The sequence below is a fragment of the Bemisia tabaci genome, chromosome 10 (assembly GCF_918797505.1).
Source record: "Bemisia tabaci chromosome 10, PGI_BMITA_v3".
Classification (NCBI taxonomy): Eukaryota; Metazoa; Arthropoda; class Insecta; order Hemiptera; family Aleyrodidae; genus Bemisia; species Bemisia tabaci.
This window is the reverse complement of record NC_092802.1, coordinates 23,230,316-23,252,927: the sequence shown is the minus strand read 5'-3', so window position 1 is coordinate 23,252,927 and position 22,612 is coordinate 23,230,316. Positions and strand designations below refer to the sequence as shown.

The 22,612-nt window shown below is 41.2% G+C and overlaps 1 protein-coding gene across 11 annotated transcripts in view; it reads left to right on the top strand.

The window, feature by feature from the left end:
* Positions 1 to 22,612, top strand: part of CASK (peripheral plasma membrane protein CASK) — an 832,536-nt gene that overhangs the window by 424,508 nt on the left and 385,416 nt on the right. The gene's annotated exons all lie outside the window — the stretch shown is intronic.

The window sequence follows — 22,612 nt, the reverse complement described above, 5'->3', positions numbered from 1 at the left end:
CGTTGTCAAACCCGACCTCATCAAATCAATACCAAGAGAAAACTCATGAAACGCTTTGCTAAAATATACATTTTGGCAATGCTCGTACCCCTCTCGTTTTGATTAAAGGAATCCAGATTATAGTTGGTGGTAAATGATGCTCGCATGTACTCACATTTTAATCTCTCTGTCTAATTCTAAACCCCCCTCCCTTCGCTCCCGTTTCCCCACCGTCTTGTCTCGTTCCCCGTTTTTGTTTGCAATCCTTCGTAAATGCATCGGTTTCCATCTTCCCCACACAGTGGGTTTATCACCGTATCAGAGGTCCCCCCCCGCCCCCGCGCCAGCCCGCGAGCGCCTTTGTGTCACACTCCCGGGGTGTCGACGAAACTTGCCGAAAGATATTAATTTCAACTTTTTGTCCCATTGTGATTCCCGCTGAAATCTGTCTCGCATCTCCAACTTTCCCGTGAAAACGGAGGAAAGTTTCGGGAGGCGCAGCGGCGTTCCCGTTCGGATGCGGGTCGGGCCGCGGGCCGCCGCACAGTGGATCGAGTCAGTTAGAGAAGTCGGACATTAATTTTTTTCACCGAAACTACCGTGTCAAATGTTTATTCCGTGAGATTTTAAAGTTTGATGGGTGGCTCCTAAAGAAAATGGAGATGTTGCATGTGTGAGGAATTTGCGATTTGACTGTTGATTCTTGTGCAAAAGTTCGCGAGAAACACGATGTTCAACGCGTTTCGACTTTCGCGACTCGCGGTGCGGAAAGAAAACTAAAGAAAGTCGGCGCGCCTTAGATTTTTTGCATATGCAACCAGGCCAGCCGCAGAGCACGAATAGTCGTATCAGAGCGCCGTCGTCATCGACGTCGCCGCTAATGCTTTCCCGCGGTTTGATTATGCGCGCCTCAGAGGGAGCTATTCTGCCGTGCTAAGGAAGAACGCCGTATGAACATTCGAGAGTTGCCAAATTTCCTTCGATGAAATATTTTTCTATGAGGGTATTTATGAATATTCTTCATTGAAATTTTCAGACGTTTTAGATAAAATTACAAACGAAATTTGCTGAGAAATTGGTAGACAATGGAGATGTTGCATGTGTGAGGAATTTACGATTTGACTGTTGATTTTTAAGTATAAGTTCGCGAGAAACACGATGGTGCGACTGGTTTTCTCTGAAATCAACTCCCAAGCTCAAAAAAAGCTCTCAAGTTGAGGCCAAAATGGAGGAGATATCCCACGCTATCCTGAGAGTCCACCTCTACATCAAGACAAACTCTCCATGCCAAGATAGGGAACAAATACATTGACAGGGTTGCCGTGATTTCAGTTTTTGAGTCCCCAAATAAGGTGGCAGCCCTGTCAATGTATTTGTTCCCTATCTTTGCATGGAGAGTTTGTCTTGATGTAAAGGTGGACTCTCAGGGTAGCGTGGGATATCCCCTCCATTTTGGCCTCAACTTGAGAGCTTTTTTTTGAGCTTGGGAGTTGATTTCAGAGAAAACCAGTGGCATCATCGTGTTTCTCGTAAACTTTTACACAAGAACCAACAGTCAAATCGCAAATTCCTCACACTTGCAACATCTCCATTAGAGAGGTCAGACATTAATTTTTTTACCAAAACTACCGAGTCAAATGTTTATTCCGTGAGATTTTAAAGTTTGAGGGGTGGCTCTAGAAGAAAATTTCACGAGGAAACCAATGAAACCACTCTTAGAATCTCAAAGTTTTGTATAAACGAAGTTATGAGGGCTTAAAGTTTCCCAATTTTGTCCGACATCTCCTATTGATTCGATCCACTCTGCGCCGAGCACGACGACGCCGCGTCAGACAGTGGATCGAGTCAATGGGAGAGTTCGGACAAAATTTGGAAATTTTATAATCTTATAACACCGTCTATAGAAAATTTTTGAGGTCCTAAAAGTGGTTTCATTGGTTTCCTCGTAATGCACCCCTTGAAATTTAAAATGTGACGAATTAAACATCAAAATTTGCAGTTTTAGTTAAAAAGTACATGCTCGACCTCTCTGATTGACTCGATCCACTGTGCGACGTCGCGTCGTGGAGAAACAAAACGCGGGAAGAAAATGAATAGGAGATAGCTATTAAATTCGTGTTAGGAAGGAGTCGTGATCTTTCTGTGTCGCAGTCGAGATACCTCGCTTTGAAACAGTAGTCGGAAGTGACTGGGAGACAGTAGCATGGATTTTTTTTTTTGCAAGAGAGTGCTAGGTTATTGCAACATCTCTAATTGTCGAATAACTTTTTCTTTTTGCATATATCGCAGATTGATAGACAAACCAGCGGGCTCATTTTGAAATTGATAGACACCGCGACGGAAAATGAGGATAAAGACGATCCCATGTTGAAACAGGCGACTGTGGTAGAATGACGGGGGAAATGGTGGACTAAAAACGTGTATACAGAGTATAAAATAAGGTTATTGAAATTCTGTGTTTATGTGGGAAGTAGAACATGGAGTACCCTAAATGTGTAGATGATATTTTTTTGTCAGCTGTTTTCTGGGTTACATCGATCAAAGTCTTAGATTGAAAATATGCAACCTCAATGAAATATAAATGAATCAATTGTTTTCGAAAGGAAACAAATCCATTTTTTCATGAGCTCTGGCTTGCTTAAAAGGACATGCTAAGTAAGACTCGTCGAGGAATCGATTTGTTCCCTTTTGAAAACGACTGATTCAAATGAACTGAAAGATTCCGCTGAAACAGCAAAAGTTGTCCCGCACAGTATGAAAATGTAACCGACATTTTGTTTTGATACTGGAATTAGAGCAGAAGTTACCCAAATGCGCTTTTAATTATTTTGGGTAGGTTTTTTTTAGGTTTCATTGGCCAAATATTTGAGTTGAAAATGTGCAATCTTGTCAAAAAACAGAAGCGAGCTGCCAGAATCTAACCTCGATCCCATCGATGACAGTTGCCCGTGTCACACTTTCAAAGCTATCCATCAAAATATCAAGGTCAAGTGCTGTGATTGGCTTATTCGATGACTTGGACCAATCATAGCACTTGACCTTGACATTTTGATGAAGTATTATATGATAGTGTGACGCAAGCTAGTCCAGTGCGCTAGCCTCTCGCAATTCGATAATTGACATAGTGACAGAACCAGAAGTTAAGATGCGAATAATTGTGACAGCCCTACTGTCATTCAGAGCGCCTTCAACTCAAGAGTGAACACTTGGCACTACCGCAGAGGTGGAATAGTTCCATCCTCCAGAAATTGTTTTTACCGAAGACCCGACGCGTTAAGACATTCAATATTTGTACGGATTTCACCGGAGCAGTGGCGATTCTTAAAAGTTATCAACACTGTTTTCCCTCCATCTATACATAAATGCAAAACAATCGATTCTTGGTGAAGCAGAACGCCTATCGATATTTTTAATGGATTTAAATTGAGAAAAAATAGTGTTGCCAAATTTCAAGTCGCCATACTGGACCGGAAGAATACTGAGTGCGTCTAACATTGCCTAATTTCTCCTCATGCCTTCATGTGTAAATACGAGGAAATGCTCCAAACATCGATCCGGAAAATTTCGTTTTCAATATCCAATTGGCACCGTCAAGTGGATAGAAAATTGAATGAAACGGTGAATTGTGCCATACAATGGATCCGGTCAATCAGAGAGGTTGGACATGAAATTTTTAAGTAAAACTGCAAATTTTAATGTTTATTTCGCCAACTTTTAAATTTTAAGGGGTGCCTCTAGAGGAAAACTTTACGAGGAAACCAATGGAACCACTTATAGAACCGCAAAGTTTTGTATAAACGGAGTCATAAGCTTTTAAAGTTTCCAAATTTTTCCCGATCTCTCCTGTTGACTCGATCCACCGTGTGCCGTCTCATTCAAGTTTCCGTTCAATTTTTCATCAAATCTCGCGTCAATGTCACACGATTAAACTCCTCATTTGACGAAAGCAGAAGGAGAGTCGTATGGAAAGTTGAATCGTGTGAATTGGGTTTAATTGCTCATTCCACCGAACGCCCGCGCCGCTGACCGAACCCCATAGACTCATTAAACCGTGTTTTTTTATCGCGCAGGTTAAAAAACCAAAAAAAGTACGAATCGAAATCGTAGCGCGCTGTATCATTCGTAAAAAAAATCCCACTAAACTCGCTGGAGGATCACGCGATCACGTTTGAAATACGTCGGCACGTCCGATTCGTCGCGTTGGGATACGGGCCGCTACGCTGCCGTTACGAGGGAAACACCGTACGCACCCCGGGACATTGCCAAATTTCTTCTAATAATTAATATTTAATCTGATTTATTTCTCATTTATTTAATTTCTCGGGCGAATTTTTACTGTTCCCCTTGGAATTTTTCATAGGATGATCGCTACAATTTGTTTTAAACGTGAAAATTTCAAGGAAACATCTTCACAGTTTTCTTCAAAAGTCCATCGCTAGGGGCACAAAAAGTGCGCTTTTCCGTGGAGCGTTAACTGTGGGGGTACCAACATTTCTCACATATCTTTTATGTCTTAAAGCCGTTCGAGATACCCATGTATCGCCGACGCCAGGTCGCAAAATGGACATCTTCTATTTGTAGAGAAGCCCGCGAGAAAGATGTATTATTTCTCTCAAAAATTTACATTTTTGGAGAGGAAATTTGGCAACTCTCGGATGATCATACGGCGTTTTTCCATATGCCGCAATCAGACGCTGAATTTAGCACCTGAATGTGGAAGTCAACAGTCATCGCCCAACGGCTGAAATTTAGCAAATTCGAGTTATTTTCATCCAGATGTGTATTAAATCTACTCGAATAGTTCAGACAAATTCAAAATTGGTCCGATGGTTGCTGAGAATCGTTGCTGAATTTTGCGCGTCACGCGCAAAATTCAGGCATCGGGCCGATGACTTCCACATTCAAGCCACATTCAGCTTCCACATTCAGCGTGTGATTGCGGTGTTAGCAGAGCAGTATAGTCACTCAATTAGTCTACTTGACATACAAATTCTGGAAAGTTCAAGGGAAAAATGTATACCTTCCTTCAAAGATAACACTGGAAAAAAACCGCATGGATATAGAGTCCAGACCCTTAAAAACATCGACAAGAAAAAGTACTCTTGATTCAATCAGATTCAAGCATATATCAAGAACCAAGCCTCTTAATTTGAGCGGATTTCCTTTTGATTTAAGCTTAAATCTGATTGAATCAAGAGTCCTTTTTCTTGTCGATGTTTTCAAGAGTCTGGACTCTAGATCCAATGTGTTTTTTTTCCAGTGTACCACCCTTCAAAAATAAATGTTTTCAATGAAATTTGGCAACATTGGAGTGCTTATATGGCGTTTTTACCGAGGCCGGCAGCGCTGAGCGCTCGCAGATTGAGTTCATCAAAGATGAATAAGGGCGCGCTGCTTCTCGGGCGGCAATAAGATTAACACTTGCCCTCGCGAGCAGTTTACACGTTGGGGCGTGTTGGCAGTTGTAATTCACCGGTGAATTAGCCCGCGACTCCGACTTTGCACCGGACTTAATCAAAATTAACGAGGAGCCCAACGCTGCGGGGCAGGGGGCAGCCGCCCCCCGGCGTGAATACCCGAGCCTCCCACGGGCCCCGTGCCCGGATAATGCCGGTCCCTCGTCCGCCCGGTGTGGCCCTTAAATTTTCATTCACCCGCCGCGAACGCCATCTAGCGGGAATCGACGGAACGTCATCGATGAGCCTCGTTCGCGATAACGGATCTTGTACGTATGTACGTCATACGATTAAATGCATCGCAGCGGGCTGCGGGCCGATTATTGAAACTTATAGACGAAGCTATAGACAAAGACGACAAAAGGGATTTGCAGGGATCACTGAAAAAAATCTCGGTGTATTTACTAAGAAAAGGGTAAAATTACCAAGAATTCAGGGTTCTATTTGATCCCAGTTTTTTCTTGGTAAAATTACCATTTATGGAATTGGTAATTTTACCGAGAAATCTCGGTAAAATTATTGAACTTTCTCGGTAATTTTACTGGACCTTGGTAAAAACGCCAATAGTTCTTATCGACTGTGGTAGAATTACCGAGATAAAATGGCGAAGTTACCGGGAATCGATTACCAATATAAGTGGTATTCTTACCTGGGAAAAACAGTAAAAATACCGGTTTTTAGGTAAGCTTACCAGTGTGTCTTGGTAAATTTACCAATAATGGGTAAAAAAAGTGAGATGGTAAAGGTACCAACGGACCTTGGTAAAAACGCCGAGAATTTTTTTTCAGTGATCCTATTGGTGGAGGCAGGTGGTGGCAATGGACATAGGAGGTAGGTAATAGACTAACTAACGGCAACCCCTTGAAGACCTGACAGTTAGTCCATCATTTTCTTCCTTAGTCTATAAGAACCAACCATGTCAACCAACAGGATCGCTCCATACTTCCTATGTCTTCTTTGTCTATCGCTTTGTCCATCAGTTTCAATAATCGGCCCGCTGGTTGTCGAAATTGATATACAAAGAAAACATAGGGAGTATGGAGCGATCCTATCGGTTGAAATGGTCGGTTCCTATAGACTAAGGGAGAAAATTACGGACAACCCATAGGGTCTTTCATGGTGTACCGTTAGTTAGTGTATTATCTACCTTTTTGTCTATATCAATCACTCACCTCCACCAATAGGATCCCTCCATATCTCTTTTGTATTCTTCGTCTATAAATTTCAACAATCTCTCCGCAGTTGCGCTGGTCGCAGAATCAAATTTTGATGTTTTAAGCTTATATTAGCGAAAAATAATGAGATCCATTAAAACGCTTAATCCCTGAAGAAAATTCACTGAAAAATGCACAAGAATCCGCACAACATTGAAAAAAAACACATTGGATCTAGAGTTCAGACTCTTAAAAACATCGACAAGAAAAAATACTCTTGATTCAATCAGATTTAAGCTTAAATCAAGAACCCAGCCACTTAATTTGAGCGGATTTCCTTTTGATTTAAGCTTAAATCAAGAACCCAGCCTCTTAATTTGAGCGGATTTCCTTTTGATTTAAGCTTAAATCTGCTTGAATCAAGAGTCCTTTTTCTTGTCAATGTTTTCAAGAGTCTGGGATCTAGATCCAATGTGTTTTTTTTCCAGTGGACCGTTTTCTTGTAAAAAACCGAATTGCCCCATTGAATCTGGCGATAGCGACTTGGTTATTCGCTGCTTAACGCAGTCCAAGCCTGGGTGTCGAACTTGGCCCCTGGGTTTCCTCGAACGCGAACTTTTATTCTTTCCGTGCAACCTCCGCTAACGGAGCTTCGGGCCGCGAGCGAAAGAAGCAAGACAATAAAAGCGAATGCGAATGGGAAAATGGAATAACCGACTCGCACAGTGTAACCGGGAACCCTCTAATACCACGGCTAATTGCCGCTCTTGTGCGTTGCTTTATCTTCGCAGTCCCTTGGATGGCAGCTCGGTAAATGATGAAGTTTAAGTGGCCTTTGGCATCGTTTAAGCCTGTCGTACTCAGCAAGAACGCCGTATGAACATCCTGGCAGCGCCAAATTTCCTCGTAAAAAATAAGATACCACACGGAGAAAAAAACTTCGCTCGTGGGACCCGAAGTTGAGGTCATATGAATCTCTGAAGTTTTTGGATCACGTATCTAAAAACTTGAGGTCCAACTGCCGAAGTTCGGGTCAGACATCTGAAGTACTTCGATACATACCGAAGGGTTCGGGTCACACATCTGAAGTACTCCGGTACATATCGAAGTGCCTCGATGTCTGACGCTGACCCGAACTTCGGCAGCTCGACCTCAAGTTTTCGGATGCATGATCAGAAAACTTCTGAGATCCGTAAGACCTCACTTTCGGGTCCCATGCGCGAGGTTTTTTTCTCCGTGCGTCACCTTCCGGCCGAAAATTTTATTAAATTAAATAATCAAATTAATTTTATTATTATAATAAAATGTTAAGTCGTATAAGTAGTAAGTGATAAGTTTTTCTCTAATTATACTCGTTTTCATTTCATTTAATTTTTAATTTTTTTTTTAATCTAGGCTTTTTATATAGGTTTATTCTAATCTTAGGATTTTCAGTCAAGATAGGTATATTTCCATTTCATTTTTGGTTTATTTTCATTTGTGCAAAACTTGAATGAGTGAGATTTTTTATCTTATCTACTTGGAAAAAAGTTTTATTAAAAAAAAAAAAATTAATTAATAATGAAATTTAATTTTTAATTTTTATTAGTTTTTAATTAATTTGTTTATTAATTTTTTTTATTGGTCTTGAACTTCTCAATGGAAAATACCTACATCCTTCTCTAAAATAAGTGTCATATTCGAGGAAATGCGGCAAAATTCAAATGTTCATACGATTTTTTTTTCCTCGTACGGCAGCTGCACTGAGCTGTTAGGTTAAAGCCCCCGTCTGGAGTGCCGCCGTTTAGCCCGTCGGGAAAGAACCCAGAGCCCTTCATCATATTTATTCGCGATCCCGGTTATACAGGGTCCTCCAACAGAGAGTGTGCTTTGCTACGTCACCGAAAAGAGCAGACCAACTATGAAGTTTTGAGAAAATTGACCCGGTATTGTTAGTGCGGAAAATTATATCGAAAATGGACCGAAATCCTAAAGTCGTTCCTTAAACGACTCCACTCTGCAAGAGAGCCCTTGTGGTCTACATTGTGATTATAAGAGGCTCAAAGAAGCCTTTAATAAAAGGTCCTGAAAAGGGTGCTATTAGAGCACATCGACGGCGTAAGTCCGCAATCACATATCTTGTTTGCGGTGTCTGGAAATCTCCGCCTCTATGTTATTTTTGAAAGGAGAACAAATTGACATCAATCCTTGAAATGTTCGCAGAATTTTTTTCCCACAGAGATGAAAAATCACGGCAGCTTTTAAAAAATTGCCGTTGAGTAGTTTTCCGTTTAAAAAATAGTGTATGACAGGAGTACGATTAATTTTTATAGCGGTTGAGAATCCCGAATTTTACCTTTACTTTTAAAAGACACAATTTCTCTCATATATTTCATGTGAGGCAAGAGAGCCAAATTACAGGGCTAATTTAATTTTGTCCAATAGTATTTGGTGCCTTCGATGAAGTAATAGTCCGAATCGTTATTTTCAAGCCTCAGTTTTGTCTATGTTAGCCGGCAGCACTCTGTCTTTTCGAAGACCCTGTACTCCGTAACGCTGCAGTATTTTTTCGGACACGCGACTATGTAAAGTGTGTAGTGTAATGCGGATGAAAAAGAACGAGTGAAAGAAAACTTGGCTTAACAAGCCACTCGGGGGAAGAAGATCGCGCAAGATTACTGAAATGTTTGTTCAGTGGGAAGTTTTATGGTGACTGGATATTTTCATCTTGTCTCTCGCTTCTGGATAGATTTACAATGACGATAAAAAAGGTTTTAGTAGGGTCGGACGATTAGTCCATACTGTCGCGCTAACGAAAAACGTCGTATGAACATTCGAGAGTTTCCAAATTTACATGTATTTTTGAGGAAAGTTATGCAAATTTTTCCTGGAAATTTTCAGATATTTTAGATTAAATCGTGAACAAAATTGACTGAAAAACTTGAGGAAAAATATTCACAATTTTCTCAGTAAATACGGGTTTTCTTGAAAGAAATATGGCAATGTCTGAAGGCTCATATGCCGTTCTTCCTTAGCACGGCAGTATACCCCTTCTCTCACCAGTGCCTTGCAAGCAAGTACATAGTCCCGGAAACTAGACCGTTCCTAAATCATGCACGTAACTTTCAACTTATTTTAATTCCTTTTATGGAAACTGTTTCTTTTAGTGTGAATAAATGAAACAACTTAAAATATTGCTCTAACGTCAAACTACCGGTTTGATAACCATCGAATCCACACTCAATTGTATTTTCTCCGCATAAAAATATACGGGTACTTACACTGGAAAAAAAACACATTGGATCTAGAGTCCAGACTCTTGAAAACATTGACAAGAAAAAGGACTCTTGATTTAATCAGATTTAAGCTTAAATCAAAGGGAAATCCGCTCAACTTAAGAGGCTTGGTTCTTGATTTAAGCTTAAATCTGATTGAATCAAGAGTATTTTTTCTTGTCGATGTTTTTAAGAGTCTGGACTCTACATCCAATGTGTTTGTTTTTTTTTTCCAGTGTAGAACAATGTGAAGTCTGGAGTCATCACAGACCTTATCATATCAGAGTCAGAAAGCTTACAACCTATTTTACTCGTGTAAGAGCGATGCAACTGCAAGCAGGTGGAGAGGCCAAGAAGAATGATTTAATGACAACATTATCATAAAGGCGGAAGCTGAATATATTCTGAGTTTCCACAGCAACGGGGTCGAACAGGGGGGCGGAGGATTCCAGGTAACAGATGTGTAGGGTGGAGGGGGTCGGGTTATCAGACACAGGACGTGTCCTCTCGATAAATTTAAATAATTAAAAATTATACTGTAAAATAGGGCCGGATCGTGTCTACCACGTCCCCTCCTCCCAGTCCCCTAGCCCTCCTCCGAGCCCCTCCCGGCCATATACCTCGGTCCTTCTTACGTACCCCTACCTCCGGTTTGATGATCTTTCAATGCTGAAGAAACTTTCAAATCGGTTCATGCACGGTACGGAGGGTGCAAATATTACACTGGCATACGTATAGTCCAGTATATCGGAAGATACTTGATTGCGTACCTCCTGGGAGGAGACGAAGAGGACGCCCGGTGAAAGGGTGGCGACAGGGGGTTTTAGGGGAAATGTGAGAGTACCAATTCCCTGAAGGGCTCTGGGCAAAGAACGCTGGAAAAAAGGCTTCTATGCATGTATATAGTCCCACTAAACGTTTTACATCAAACCACAAAACAAGATCATGTGAAGTTCAGGATGCGCGTCTCAGGATAGGTCACACTTTTTTCAGTCACAATCATATCATCTGCAAAGAAGATAAACCCATCTGTAACTTCTGCAATTCATCACCTCTAACCGTCAAACACGTGATTATGGACTGCTCTGCCCTCAGGGATCTCCAATTACAGATCTACTCACCTACAATCAACAGGAATACAAACCCACTAACATGCGATGAACCCAATGCCACAACCAAACTTCTGAAACTCTTTGCCTCTCTTAATTTAAAAATCTAAATGTTCGTATAAACACTCATTCTCCAAATTTTCTGTAAAGACGTTAATAGCATGTGACGCTGAATGTCTTGAAATATATTAACTAAGTAACTAACTAGCTAACTACCTATAGTCCTCTAACTTAACGCCTTTTATCTGAGATCCAACTAAGGGGAAATAATGATGGTGGTCATAGACGGTCTAGTAATAATAGTATATGCTCACCAGAAAATTCAGTAGCCAGCTTTCGCTTTGACGATATTATATTTGCGTTTAAGATTTTTATCGTATGAGGAACATATTTCTCAAGATTTCTGAAGTATAGAGTGCTGAAACTTATGATGAAAAAAAGTAACGCAGGCCATCTAGATTATTCGAATTGAAGAAGAAGTAGGTCGATCAATATTTTCTCTCCAAAACTGGAAAACCAAGAACTCTACAGCGAAAACCTGTAGAACTTGGTAGTTCTTCTGACTCCTCCTCGAAATATTCGATAAATTAATGTTTTGACCACTAGATATTTATACATATTTATCGCGGGAGCTTGGTTAAAACGAGGAAAAACACTTTGGCGAAGAATCTGAAGTGAGTTGGAATTGAGCCAATCTAATTTTAAGCGAGTTTCATTCCATTGTGGTTTTAGATAATTAATTTTGTTCGCTACTTTTTAACAAGTGTGGACGCGACAATGTTAAGAGTACCTAACTTTTGGCCCTAGTTGTCTCCAATACCAAATTATCCCTCAAATAGACAGGAAAAATAAGTAAGAAATTGCACGAGAATTTCCAGAAATATGTGAGCTTTTATTAATAGCTTTTTTTCTTTAAACCCCAGTCCTTTTTCTGTTTGTTTTTTATAATTACAAGTATGTGGTTTTCAACTATTATTTTTGCTCGTAAATTCAATTTCAATTCGTTTCAATTTCAGCTCGTCAATTTCAATGAATCACGTGTATCTAAGTATTTGATCAATCTTGGGATTTTTCATCTTCATTTTAAATGTATCGTTAGTTTCAATTATAATCACCGCTCTCTGCTTTGTTACTGCTCTCTTTCCAAGGGTGTCTACAAGTCCGGAATTTCCGGAAACAGTACTGATTTTTTTAGGGCGGTCCGGAAGTACTGAAAAAGTGTGGAAATTTAGGTCCGCAATTTTTCTATTTTTTCGTCCATTTTGTCGCAATTCGAGCGAGAAATTCAAATTTTTGAAATATTTCGAATTTCGTCGATTGGAGGTACGATTCGCGGGTTGCCATCATGCTCGGAATATGCGGCATCAGTGAGTTTTTTCAAGGTCGAAACAGGGTGTCTACAAGTCCATAATTCCGGAAAGTCCGGAAATAGTACTGATTATTTATGGGCGGTCCAGTGCGGAAATTCCACAAGACGGTCCGGAATTTTTCTAATTTTTTGTCATTTTTGTCGCAATTTAGTAGGAAATTCGAACTTTGGAAAATTTCCGAATTTCGTCAAATCGAGGTACTGAAAAAGTACTGAATTTTTCCTGCTGAGGAAGTACTGAATTTCTTGGGAATGCACTGAGGAAGTACTGTAAAAGTACTGATTTTTGGCCAGCCTGTTTTAGTAGACACCCTGTTCACTATCACGGTAGCCTTCACTGGGAAAAAAAAAACACATTGGATCTAGAGTCCAGACTCTTAAAAACATTGACAAGAAAAAATACTCTTGATTCAATCGGATTTTAGCGTAAATCAAGAACCGCAAGCCTCTTAATTTGAGCGGATTTTCTTTTGATGTAAGCTTAAATCTGATTGAATCAAGAGTATTTTTTCTTGTCAATGTTTTCAAGAGTCTGGACTCTAGATCCAATGTGTTTTTTTTTCCCAGTGGGCTCATTATCACCGTAGCCTCGGTAAAATTGGCAACGGCGTGAATGGTCGGGATGCTGCTTAACCCTCGGGCGCTGCCAAACGGGCGAGTCACATATTAAAGCAATTCGTTGAGCTTTCGTCGCCTCGGAATTGCCCGAACGTAACGACTCGTTAGCGAAGAAAAACGGTCTCGGAGCGATTGCACTCTTCCGGAGTCGCCATGTCCCGGGCGCGGGATCCGCGAAGACGCGAGAGGAGCGGGTGGAAATTGACTCGCTTCCGGTCTCGTCCGACGTCGAGGAAACGGCCCCGGACAACTTTGATTGCTGAGACAAAGGATCCCCGCAGTCTACATAAAGAGAAATATCAACACAAAAGTTCGGTTAATACGGGAAGTAAAACACGAAATAACCCTAGCCTTCGGTCGAGAATTTCAAGAGAATCGAGAATTCCAAAAACCGACCCTCGAAATGTTAGGTTTTCTGGAAAAAAGTGTTCCATTTAGTTAAAAACAACCTTGGCCATGCACTGGAAAAAAACACATTGGATCTAGAGTCCAGACTCTTGAAAACATTCACAAGAAAACATACTCTCGATTCAATCAGATTTGAGCTTAAATCAACAGGAAATCCGCTTAAATTAAGATTAAATTAATCCGCTGGGTTCTTGATTTAAGCTCAAATCTGATTGAATCCAGAGTATTTTTTCTTGTCAATGTTTTCAAGAGTCTGAACTCTAGATCCAATGTGTTTTTTTTCCCAGTGTGTGTTACAGAATTTTAAGTGAAGTCTAATGTGCTGTCGAATCCCCTATTTTTGGAATATAAGGTTTCGAAAATTGACGAATTTCGACGATTTGATGATTTTATTTGAGGGGGGGGGGGGATGAAGCAGTTAAGCTATGGTGCCCACACAGAGAGAAACTTCAACACAAAAGTTTGGTTAATGCAGGGAGTAAAACACGAAATACCCCTAGCCTTTGGTCGACACTTTCAAAAGAATCGAGAATTCCAAAAACCGACCCTCGAAATGTTAGGTTTTCTGGAAAAAAAAGTGTTCCATTTAGTTAAAAACAACTTTGGCCATGTTACAGAATTTTAAGTCAAGTCTAAGAGCTGTCGAATCCCCTATTTTTGCTGCAGCAAGTGACCCGCGAGACGGCAACTCTGCGGCTGGTCACTGGTCACTACTCTGACTTAACGGTGCATCTGGACTCCAGGATGAGCCCCAGAAAGCACGAGTTCATGCGTAAAACAGGGCTCACGCGGAAATTTAGATATGCCCTTACGTCAGAAGGGCGACGAAAAGGCGGGTTGGTTCATTTATGAACTCCGGACAAACGGGGTCACCGGTCAAACCGCAGCTTCAGTGCCGAGGCGCGAATGGTCGATCATCGATATCTCCCTATTTGAAGCCGTGGCAAAGAATCGATCTCTAAGGTGTTCGTTGCGAACATCCTTTTTATCGATCTTTTCCATGGGTTTAAATGACAGAGCAGTCGATACATCGCAAAGCACGCAACGCGACTTCGCAGCTTTTGACCGGGAGTCGGGACTGCTGAGAAGTGGAGTTTTTTAATTACCCCTTCCGGAGAACGTGTTTAGAATGTGAAAGGCTCGTCCGAGACAGATACACCGAAACCCCTTGTTAAATACCGGCAGCTTCAGTTCCGTCCCGTCCCACCGGAACTTGCATCGAAGTTTCAGTTCGGGGGAGAGGTGAACGTTACGGTGTCCCGAAAAAAATATCGACCCTAGAAAAGTTAGATTTTTTGGACAGAAGATCGTTAAATTTAGTTAAAAATTCGTTAAATGGCGGTTCCGGTGCGTCAACACCTGGTTGACAGCGAGTAAGTGCACAAATTTAGATTATAAGGCAACACTTTTTTGTTTTTTCCTCTGTCCCCCTGGGGACGAGGAAATAGTTTTACTCTGGTTACAAATTTAAAATGCGTATATGTATTCACTAATTGGACTACATTTTGCAATTCGGAACTATAATTTCTGGCTCATTCGTAAAAACACGTATGTGCATGCGGAAACTAATGGCGCATACGTTGTTTTTAAACCGGGCCGGAATTTATAGTTCCTAATTGGAAAACGCAGTCCAATTTTAGTTAAACCTAAATATCTCTCGTCAAAAATAAAAATTGTAAAAAATAACAACTTTTGCCAGTTTTAGAGTATTAGTGCTGCTGCATCCCATATTTTTGAAGTATGCGGTTCCGAAAATCGACAAATTTCGACGATTTGATTATTTTTTTGAGCGCCATAGCTAACTGCTTCATCCTAAAGAAATCGTCACATCGTCGAAATTCGTCGATTTTCGGAACCGCACATTTCAAAAATAGGGGATGTAACAGCATTTAGACTTCATTCAAAATTCTGTAACCTTGCCAAGGTTGTTCCTCTACTGAATGGAACAATTTTTGGTCCAAAAGACCTAACTTTTCGAGAGGTGATTATATCTGGACGCCCTAGTTAACTTATTCGCAGCTCTGAGCAGCATTGAGACGAATCATGAATCGTGAGTCTGACACAATAAATATTCAGTAAACTGAGCACACTTTTTACAGGTAAAATATTGACCACTGGACAAGGTGCCTCAGCTAAGGTTTTGTTCGTTGTTACGGGCCCACGTCACGATGGAGGAAGTCTCCAGTGTAGATTGTAAAAACAAAGCATACTTTGATTTCTTCCACCGAAAAAAAATACGGTCTATGTAGATATACCGTCCTTTCCGGGTTCAGGAGCCGAAAGTTCCGGGCGCTGGAGCCCTAGCTTTGACTGCACCGGTTGCTACACCCGAAAATTTTGGCCTCCGAGCCCGGAACGCGGACGGTATGTTTATATATAGCCCGTAGGTACGGTTTCCACGGCCAGAGTTCTTTTTCAGTGTACTATGAAAATGAAATCGCTTATCGTATTCCACGTCTCATTCTTGCGAAGAAATAAGTTTTGTGAGTCTGAAGTTTTGGTGGCTGTCAAGAGATCCATTTCAGTCATCATCCAGACTCACCTTTAATTCCCAGGAATAAAAAAGAAACCCGAAGAGATGCTTGAAAATTGATGCGTTCACTCCCAAATTATAATGGTTGTTTTCAGCACCGGCTAAGGCTCGGGAAGAATTTAATAATGCAACTTCATTTTAGAGAAGACTTTCAAAGAGGATATAATTACTCGAGAGCGGACAAAAATCGTATCCTTTCTCGGCTTCAAGCAAAAGTTTTCTTGGAATTAGGGAAATGTAAACCGGAGAAGCTTTCATCAAACGAAGTTCATCAAGATTCTGATCCTCAAAGGCGCCATGATGAAGGAACAATTTCAGTCGATTGACCTTACTTCCTCTTTTTTGCAATCAAAGAGAGTATGTCTGAGAAAGTGTTGGAAGTATTTACGACCAAAGAAAATCAATTATATCACTAGAAGCTTTTCAATTTTTCCTATCTAAGTGTTTTTCGAATGAAAGGTGGCAATTTGACAAAGGACGAGGCTTCTTTCAATTAAAATCTCCGCTTAGATGCTTCTGAGCCCATTTCCTCCGAACTTCATTCTTGCGCCTATGGCTCTTTTCGCTATTAAGATAGAAAATGTAGTCCATACGCACATGGCTCTGTCTAGGATGAACACATCCATTTGTGCATGCGCCTCAAGTGGCACACAGGGAGAAACTTTAACACAAAAGTTTGGTTAGTACGGGAAGTAAAACTTACTATAACACTAGCCTTCGGTTGACAATTTCAAGAGAAAATGATAGCTAATTTACCGGAAGAAATGTAATAAAAAACGAGTGATGAAAAAAATGACCAAGGTCGCCAGGGCCGGATTTAGGGGGTGGCCACATGGGCCGCGGTCCATGACGGCAAATTTAAGGAAGCGACAAATTTTCCAATTTTTTTAAATGTAGATATAACAATAATCGGCTTCAGAAAAAAATTACAAACAAGAAAAGGCGACCAAACCTTTCATTTCTGGAGAGTATAGTAATTTCTAATTTTGTCGTCTTTCGGTGATACAAAAGACTGCGCACCTTTAATTAGTTGAGTACGTGAGAAACCAAACACGTAATTTGGCCTGGAGAGGCGCGGCGCAGAGAGCAATGATGACGAGGACTTGAGATGGAAAGGAGAAGCCCTCGGCGCGGCGGTCGGCAAGTAACAAATATTAGCGCCTACAAGAGTGCATGAATACTTCACGCATTGCGTCAAATACAGTGCGGTCAACAGCGGTCGGCGTGAAACGCATAGCGCCTACAAGCCTGCATGAATACTTCACGCATTGCGTCAAACACAATGCGATCAGCGTGAAAAGTGAGGCACCTACAAGACTGCATGAATATTGCACGCATTGCGTCAAACACAGTGCGGTCAATGCGGCGCGGCGGCGGAAGTCAAAATTATTAAACCACATTTATGTTTGTTCTTTCATAATTTTTTAGTTCATTTCTCACAAATGGAAGGCCTTGTCCGTACAGAAATAGGTTTACGGAACTGAACTTCCGCGCAAAGTTCTGTGAACTTTTGCTAGTAGTGTTGACAGGGCTTACGCATAAAATGTGTCCTACACTAGTGAACGCGTCTTATGCACCTTTCCCCTTCCAGCACGTTCACTTGATGGTTTTTATTGATGTTGCAAAACGAATAAGAAGGGGGCGGCAAAATACAGGCGGCCCATGGGCGGCAAGTTGGTAAATCCGGCCCTGAAGGTCGCAATCGGAGGAATGCATTTTCCCAGCTTCTCCATTGTTTCCTGCGCTAAATTCACCGCAAACTGTACCAAAATGAACACAAAAGTGTTGGTTTGTGTTTTCATTTCTATACTAACCTAAATCAACACAAGAACACAAATATTTTTATCAGTGTAACCCTCGGGGCTTTTCCCCGTGGGAGGAAACATTTTCCCCTCAGAAGAAGAATGTCGTAAGCAGACGTGGTCGTTAATTAGCCTTGTTTCCTTTCTGCTTTCAGGTGAGTGATTTTTGCTGAATTTTTCCAGCTCCCTCGACTCGTCACGTAAGTTTTAATTGCTTTCTCCTTCCCTTCGCCCTCCTCCACGTGTGTGAACCCTCACCCCGTTGCGTCGACGGAATTCGTTTTTTTCGCCGCCGAACTCCAACTCGTTAGGATGCTACAGTGGCGGAGCGCGAATGATCGTTTTCGACATTTCCCCATTTGAAGCTGTGGTGAAGAATCGATTATTAAGGTGCTCGTTACGAGCACACAGTTTATCGATACTTTTCCATAGGTTGAAAGGCAGATCAATCGATTTATTGCAAAGCACGCCACGCCACCGTTCCGCGATTCTCCGAGAAACTTTTAAGGACTCAGTTTTGCGCTAAAAACAGAGGCGGATTTAGCAATTTGGCAACATCGGATTTCCTCAATTTAAAACTATGTTGAATAATCGATTCTTGTCGGAGCACCTGGCCCCTGCGGGAATCGATAAATTTTTGTAGGTTTAGATGGGAAAAAACAATGTTGCCAATTTGCAATTTCTCTGCAATTACTGCTATTTACTCGCAATTTCACCTAAAGTTCCTGAAAATTTCAAGGAAAAATATTCATACCCCTCCTCAAAACTGAACATTTTATCGGATGAAATTTGGCAATTCTCGAATGTTTTTACGGCGTTCCTCCTTAGCACGGCAACATGGGCATTTGGCAAGGGCGATAGGGAACGCAAACAAGGAAGCACATTGTGGAACATTTGTCAGGCGGGATGAAGCCGGACCCGAAATCCGAAATCGGGATCCGGTGTTGGGATCTTATCTCATAACAGTTAAAGCCGGCTGCGAACCCCGAATTCGGCCCTGGTCTCTGGCCGCTACCCCGGCCTCAACCGACACACGCGACCCGATCAATCCTGACTCTAACTCGCCGCACAGTGGATCGAGTCAATAGGAGAGGTCGGACAAAATTTTGAAACTTTTAACGCTTTTAACCCCGCTTATACAAAACTTTGAGGTTGCCGGCCAGGTTGGCCTAGTGGTTAGCGCGTCTGACTCTAGGTCAATAGGTCCCGGGTTCGAATCCCGGTGGTGGCGACAAATTTTCATGGAACTGACGAGTGGATCTGTAAGCAGAATTCGCTCGGCCTTAATCCGTGAAAATTTGTAAGCCCGAGCATGGATGTCTACCAAACTCCCTGATGTCTTCGGACAATAAATAGTGCCTATAGATGGCTGTAGATTCCTAAAGGAATAAAGCCACTAAACTCTCAATAAAAAAAAAAAAAAAAAAAAAAAAAAACTTTGAGGTTCTTAAGGTGAATCCATTGGTTTCAAACTGCATGCACCCCTTGAAATTCAAAATGTTACGAAATAAACATCAAAATTCGCAGTTTGAGTAAAACATTTCATATGCAACCTCTCTAATCGACTTGATCCGCCGTGCGCCGTTTCCGTAAACTCGCATAATTTTGCTTGCTCAGCACTGCCATTTCCCGGAATTGATTCAGAATTCCGGAACTTTTCCCGGAATTTTCGTGATTCCCGGAAATTTTAACAATTTTTAATAGTATTGGCATTTTCTCGGAACTTCGGGGTTTTTCGTCAGTTCGACCGATTATTTGATCAAAGGAGGGGTATCGATAAGGGCCTTTTTTTGGCCCCCTCCTAGAATCTGGAAATTTATGCGGGTTTTCCAAGTTGACTCAATGTAGTTTACGGAAATAATCATGATTTAGCTCATAGGCCACTGGATACATGTTAAAAGGTTGCCTAAACATAGGTCTGCAGGCGTATTTTAGCAAAAATGCGTGTTTTTCTATCACTCCGAGGCTTTTTTGACACCGAGCGTATCGTCTAACTTAAACGAGCTTTTGATATGTTATCAAGGAGGCTTTAGGACACATTTTCACCCTGGTTTGGTTTTAGTTAGATGATGCGCTCATAGTTAAAAAAAACTTTTTACAAAAATCGATGTTAAAGGGGGGACATCCGCAAATATCTTAGAGAATCACGTCTCTCGAACTGTATGCACGCTACGTATATTATCGAGGGCAGTTATCAAGCCTTGTTAGACTCTTACAAGGAGATTTCCTTCAATTGTGTCCAAAAAAATTGAATTCTCCATACAAACAGCTGTGAAGATGACGGATTTTGGAGTAGAGGAGGCATATTTTCACTAAACGTATAACATCAACTTGAATCTGGAAATTTATGCGAGTTACCCAAGTTGTCTCAATGTAGTTTACGGAAATAATCATGATTCAGCCCATAGGCCACTGGATACATGTTGAAAGGTTGCCTAAACTTAGGTCTGCAGGCGTATTTTAGCGAAAATTCGTGTTTTTCTATCACTCCGAGGCTTTTTTGACACCGAGCGCAACGTCTAACTAAAACGAGCTTTTGAAATGTTATCAAGGAGGCTTTAAGACTCATTTTAAATCTGGTTTGGTTTTAGTTAGATGATGCGCTCATAGTAAAAAAAAAACTTTTTCAAAAGTCGACGTTTAAGGGATATCAGCAAAAATCATAGGGAATTACGTCGCTATGGTTTTTTTTTGGCTACAATTCAAGAAAATCTCTTTGTGAGGGTTTAAAAAGACTTGATAAGTGCCCTCGATAATATACGTAGCGTGCATACAGTTGGAGAGACGTGTTCCCTATGATTTTGGCAGATATCCCTTAAACGTCGACTTTTGAAAAAGTTCTTTTTACTATGAGCGCATCATCTAACTAAAACCAAACCAGGGTTAAAATGAGTCCTAAAGCCTCCTTGATAACATATCAAAAGCTCGTTTTAGTTAAACGTTGCGCTCGGTGTCAAACAAGCCTCGGAGTGATAGAAAAACACGAATTTTCGCTAAAATACGCCTGCAGACCTATGTTTAGGCAACCTTTTAACATGTATCCAGTGGCCTATGAGCTAAATCATGATTATTTCCGTAAACTACATTGAGTCTACTTGGAAAACCCGCATAAATTTCCAGATTCTAGGAGGGGGCCAAAAAAAGGCCCTTATCCCTTATCGATACCCCTCTTTTGACGATCTTTGAAACTGATTCCGGGCGTATATTTCCCCGGAACTTTTGAAAAATCGGAATTTATTCCGGAAACCCCGGAATCTTTTGTAAAATAAAATAGCAGCACCGTGCCCACTAAACTCGGCCCCGTCCAAGCACCGGGACGGACACAGCCCAGGGGCCGAAAGCCTTTTTTGTAAAGCTCTTAAAAATTCTGACAGGTTGGATTGTTGTAATGCTGAATCGGCTCCTAACTCATAACAATCATCATCTTAAGCTTAGGAAGCTTTGACACTGTACTCGAAAGCTTCTCAATTTTTTGAGCTCTTCGATGCTTTCACGGTCCTACCACCTGTGGCTCGATTGTTGACTCGATATCGAATGACCTAAATCGATATACAACATTGTTAAGATAGGGAGTTATCGATCAGGATCATTCGATAACGAAGTTTTTCGAATCGATATCGATTGACCTTGATCGATATACAGAATTGTTGAGATAGGGAGTTATCGATCAGGATCATTCGATAACGATTTAACCATCGACCCGCTGAAAAGTCCCCATGTCTATTACTCAGTCATAATTAGTGAAATGAAGTCTTCGAACTTGTGCTCCAGCCGTAATTATGTTGCTGCTCGCTGCACCATTTTTCAAAATTCAGGAAGTGAAATAGTACAGGGAGAAGCACGAGCGGCTGAAAGGGCGCAGCTAAGTGAGAAGAATACTCGCCCGCCCCTGTCTATAGAGGATTGTGGGAGCCCTCGGAACACGTTCGAAGTTCATCCAAGAAACAGTGTTGACTGATTGCGCTTGATCTTCAAGGTTTTGGTCCGCAGTAGGTCAAGGTTTCCAAAACTCATTTGTTCATGTCCAGAGGTAAGCACATCCATGCTATAATGATGTACAAGTATCCAGAGGGTCCAATAGGGGTAACATGACACCCACCCCCTCCCTAAAAATAATGGACCAATAGTCTATTGGCAATAGACTGGTATAAAATTAAAAACCACAAAAGTATAACTACGTATCGACATTTTACGTAGAAAACGATGGGCGCATTAAAACTTTCGAAATTCAAGTCGTACGTTAGAAAACAGTGGTTTTTGTCCACGTAGGTACTAGAATATAATTCAAGAAGTATTCTGGTGAAAACAAGATTTGCAAGTGGAAATTGTGACACGCTGAAATGTACTTACGTCCCCTCGTGTGGGCGGCGACAGTGTGACCCCTATTTTGCCGTGCTTAAGAAGAACGCCCCATGAGCCTTCAAACCTTGCCTTTCCTCAGACAGATCGCGAATCTTAGAAAAAATTCGTAAACATATTTCTCTTGATTTTCCGGAGAATTTTGTTCGTAATTTGATTTACAGAGTCTGAAAATTGCAAGGAATAATATTTATAACTTTCTTCAAAAATAGATATTCTCTAAAGAAAAATTCGTCAACATTTGATTGCTCTTACTGCGCTTTCCCTTAGCACGGCAGTATTGGACATTCTAAATACTCGGGCATTTCAACAGTATGTACATTCTTATCTCTGGACATTTTTATGGGAATTTTGATCGTTCACGGAAAAAAGTGTTAGAGGTCAACCCTTAAAATTGTGGTACTACCCCAATTTGTTGGATGATGTGGTCATTTCAAATTAATGGTGGTAGTACCGCAACGTTTCGGTTAGTAACCAATTTATTGGTGGACTACCATAATCAATTTGAAATGCCCGGATCATCCAACAACCTCTACTTCTTTTTTTCCGTGTTTGGTCCAGCGTAACCAGT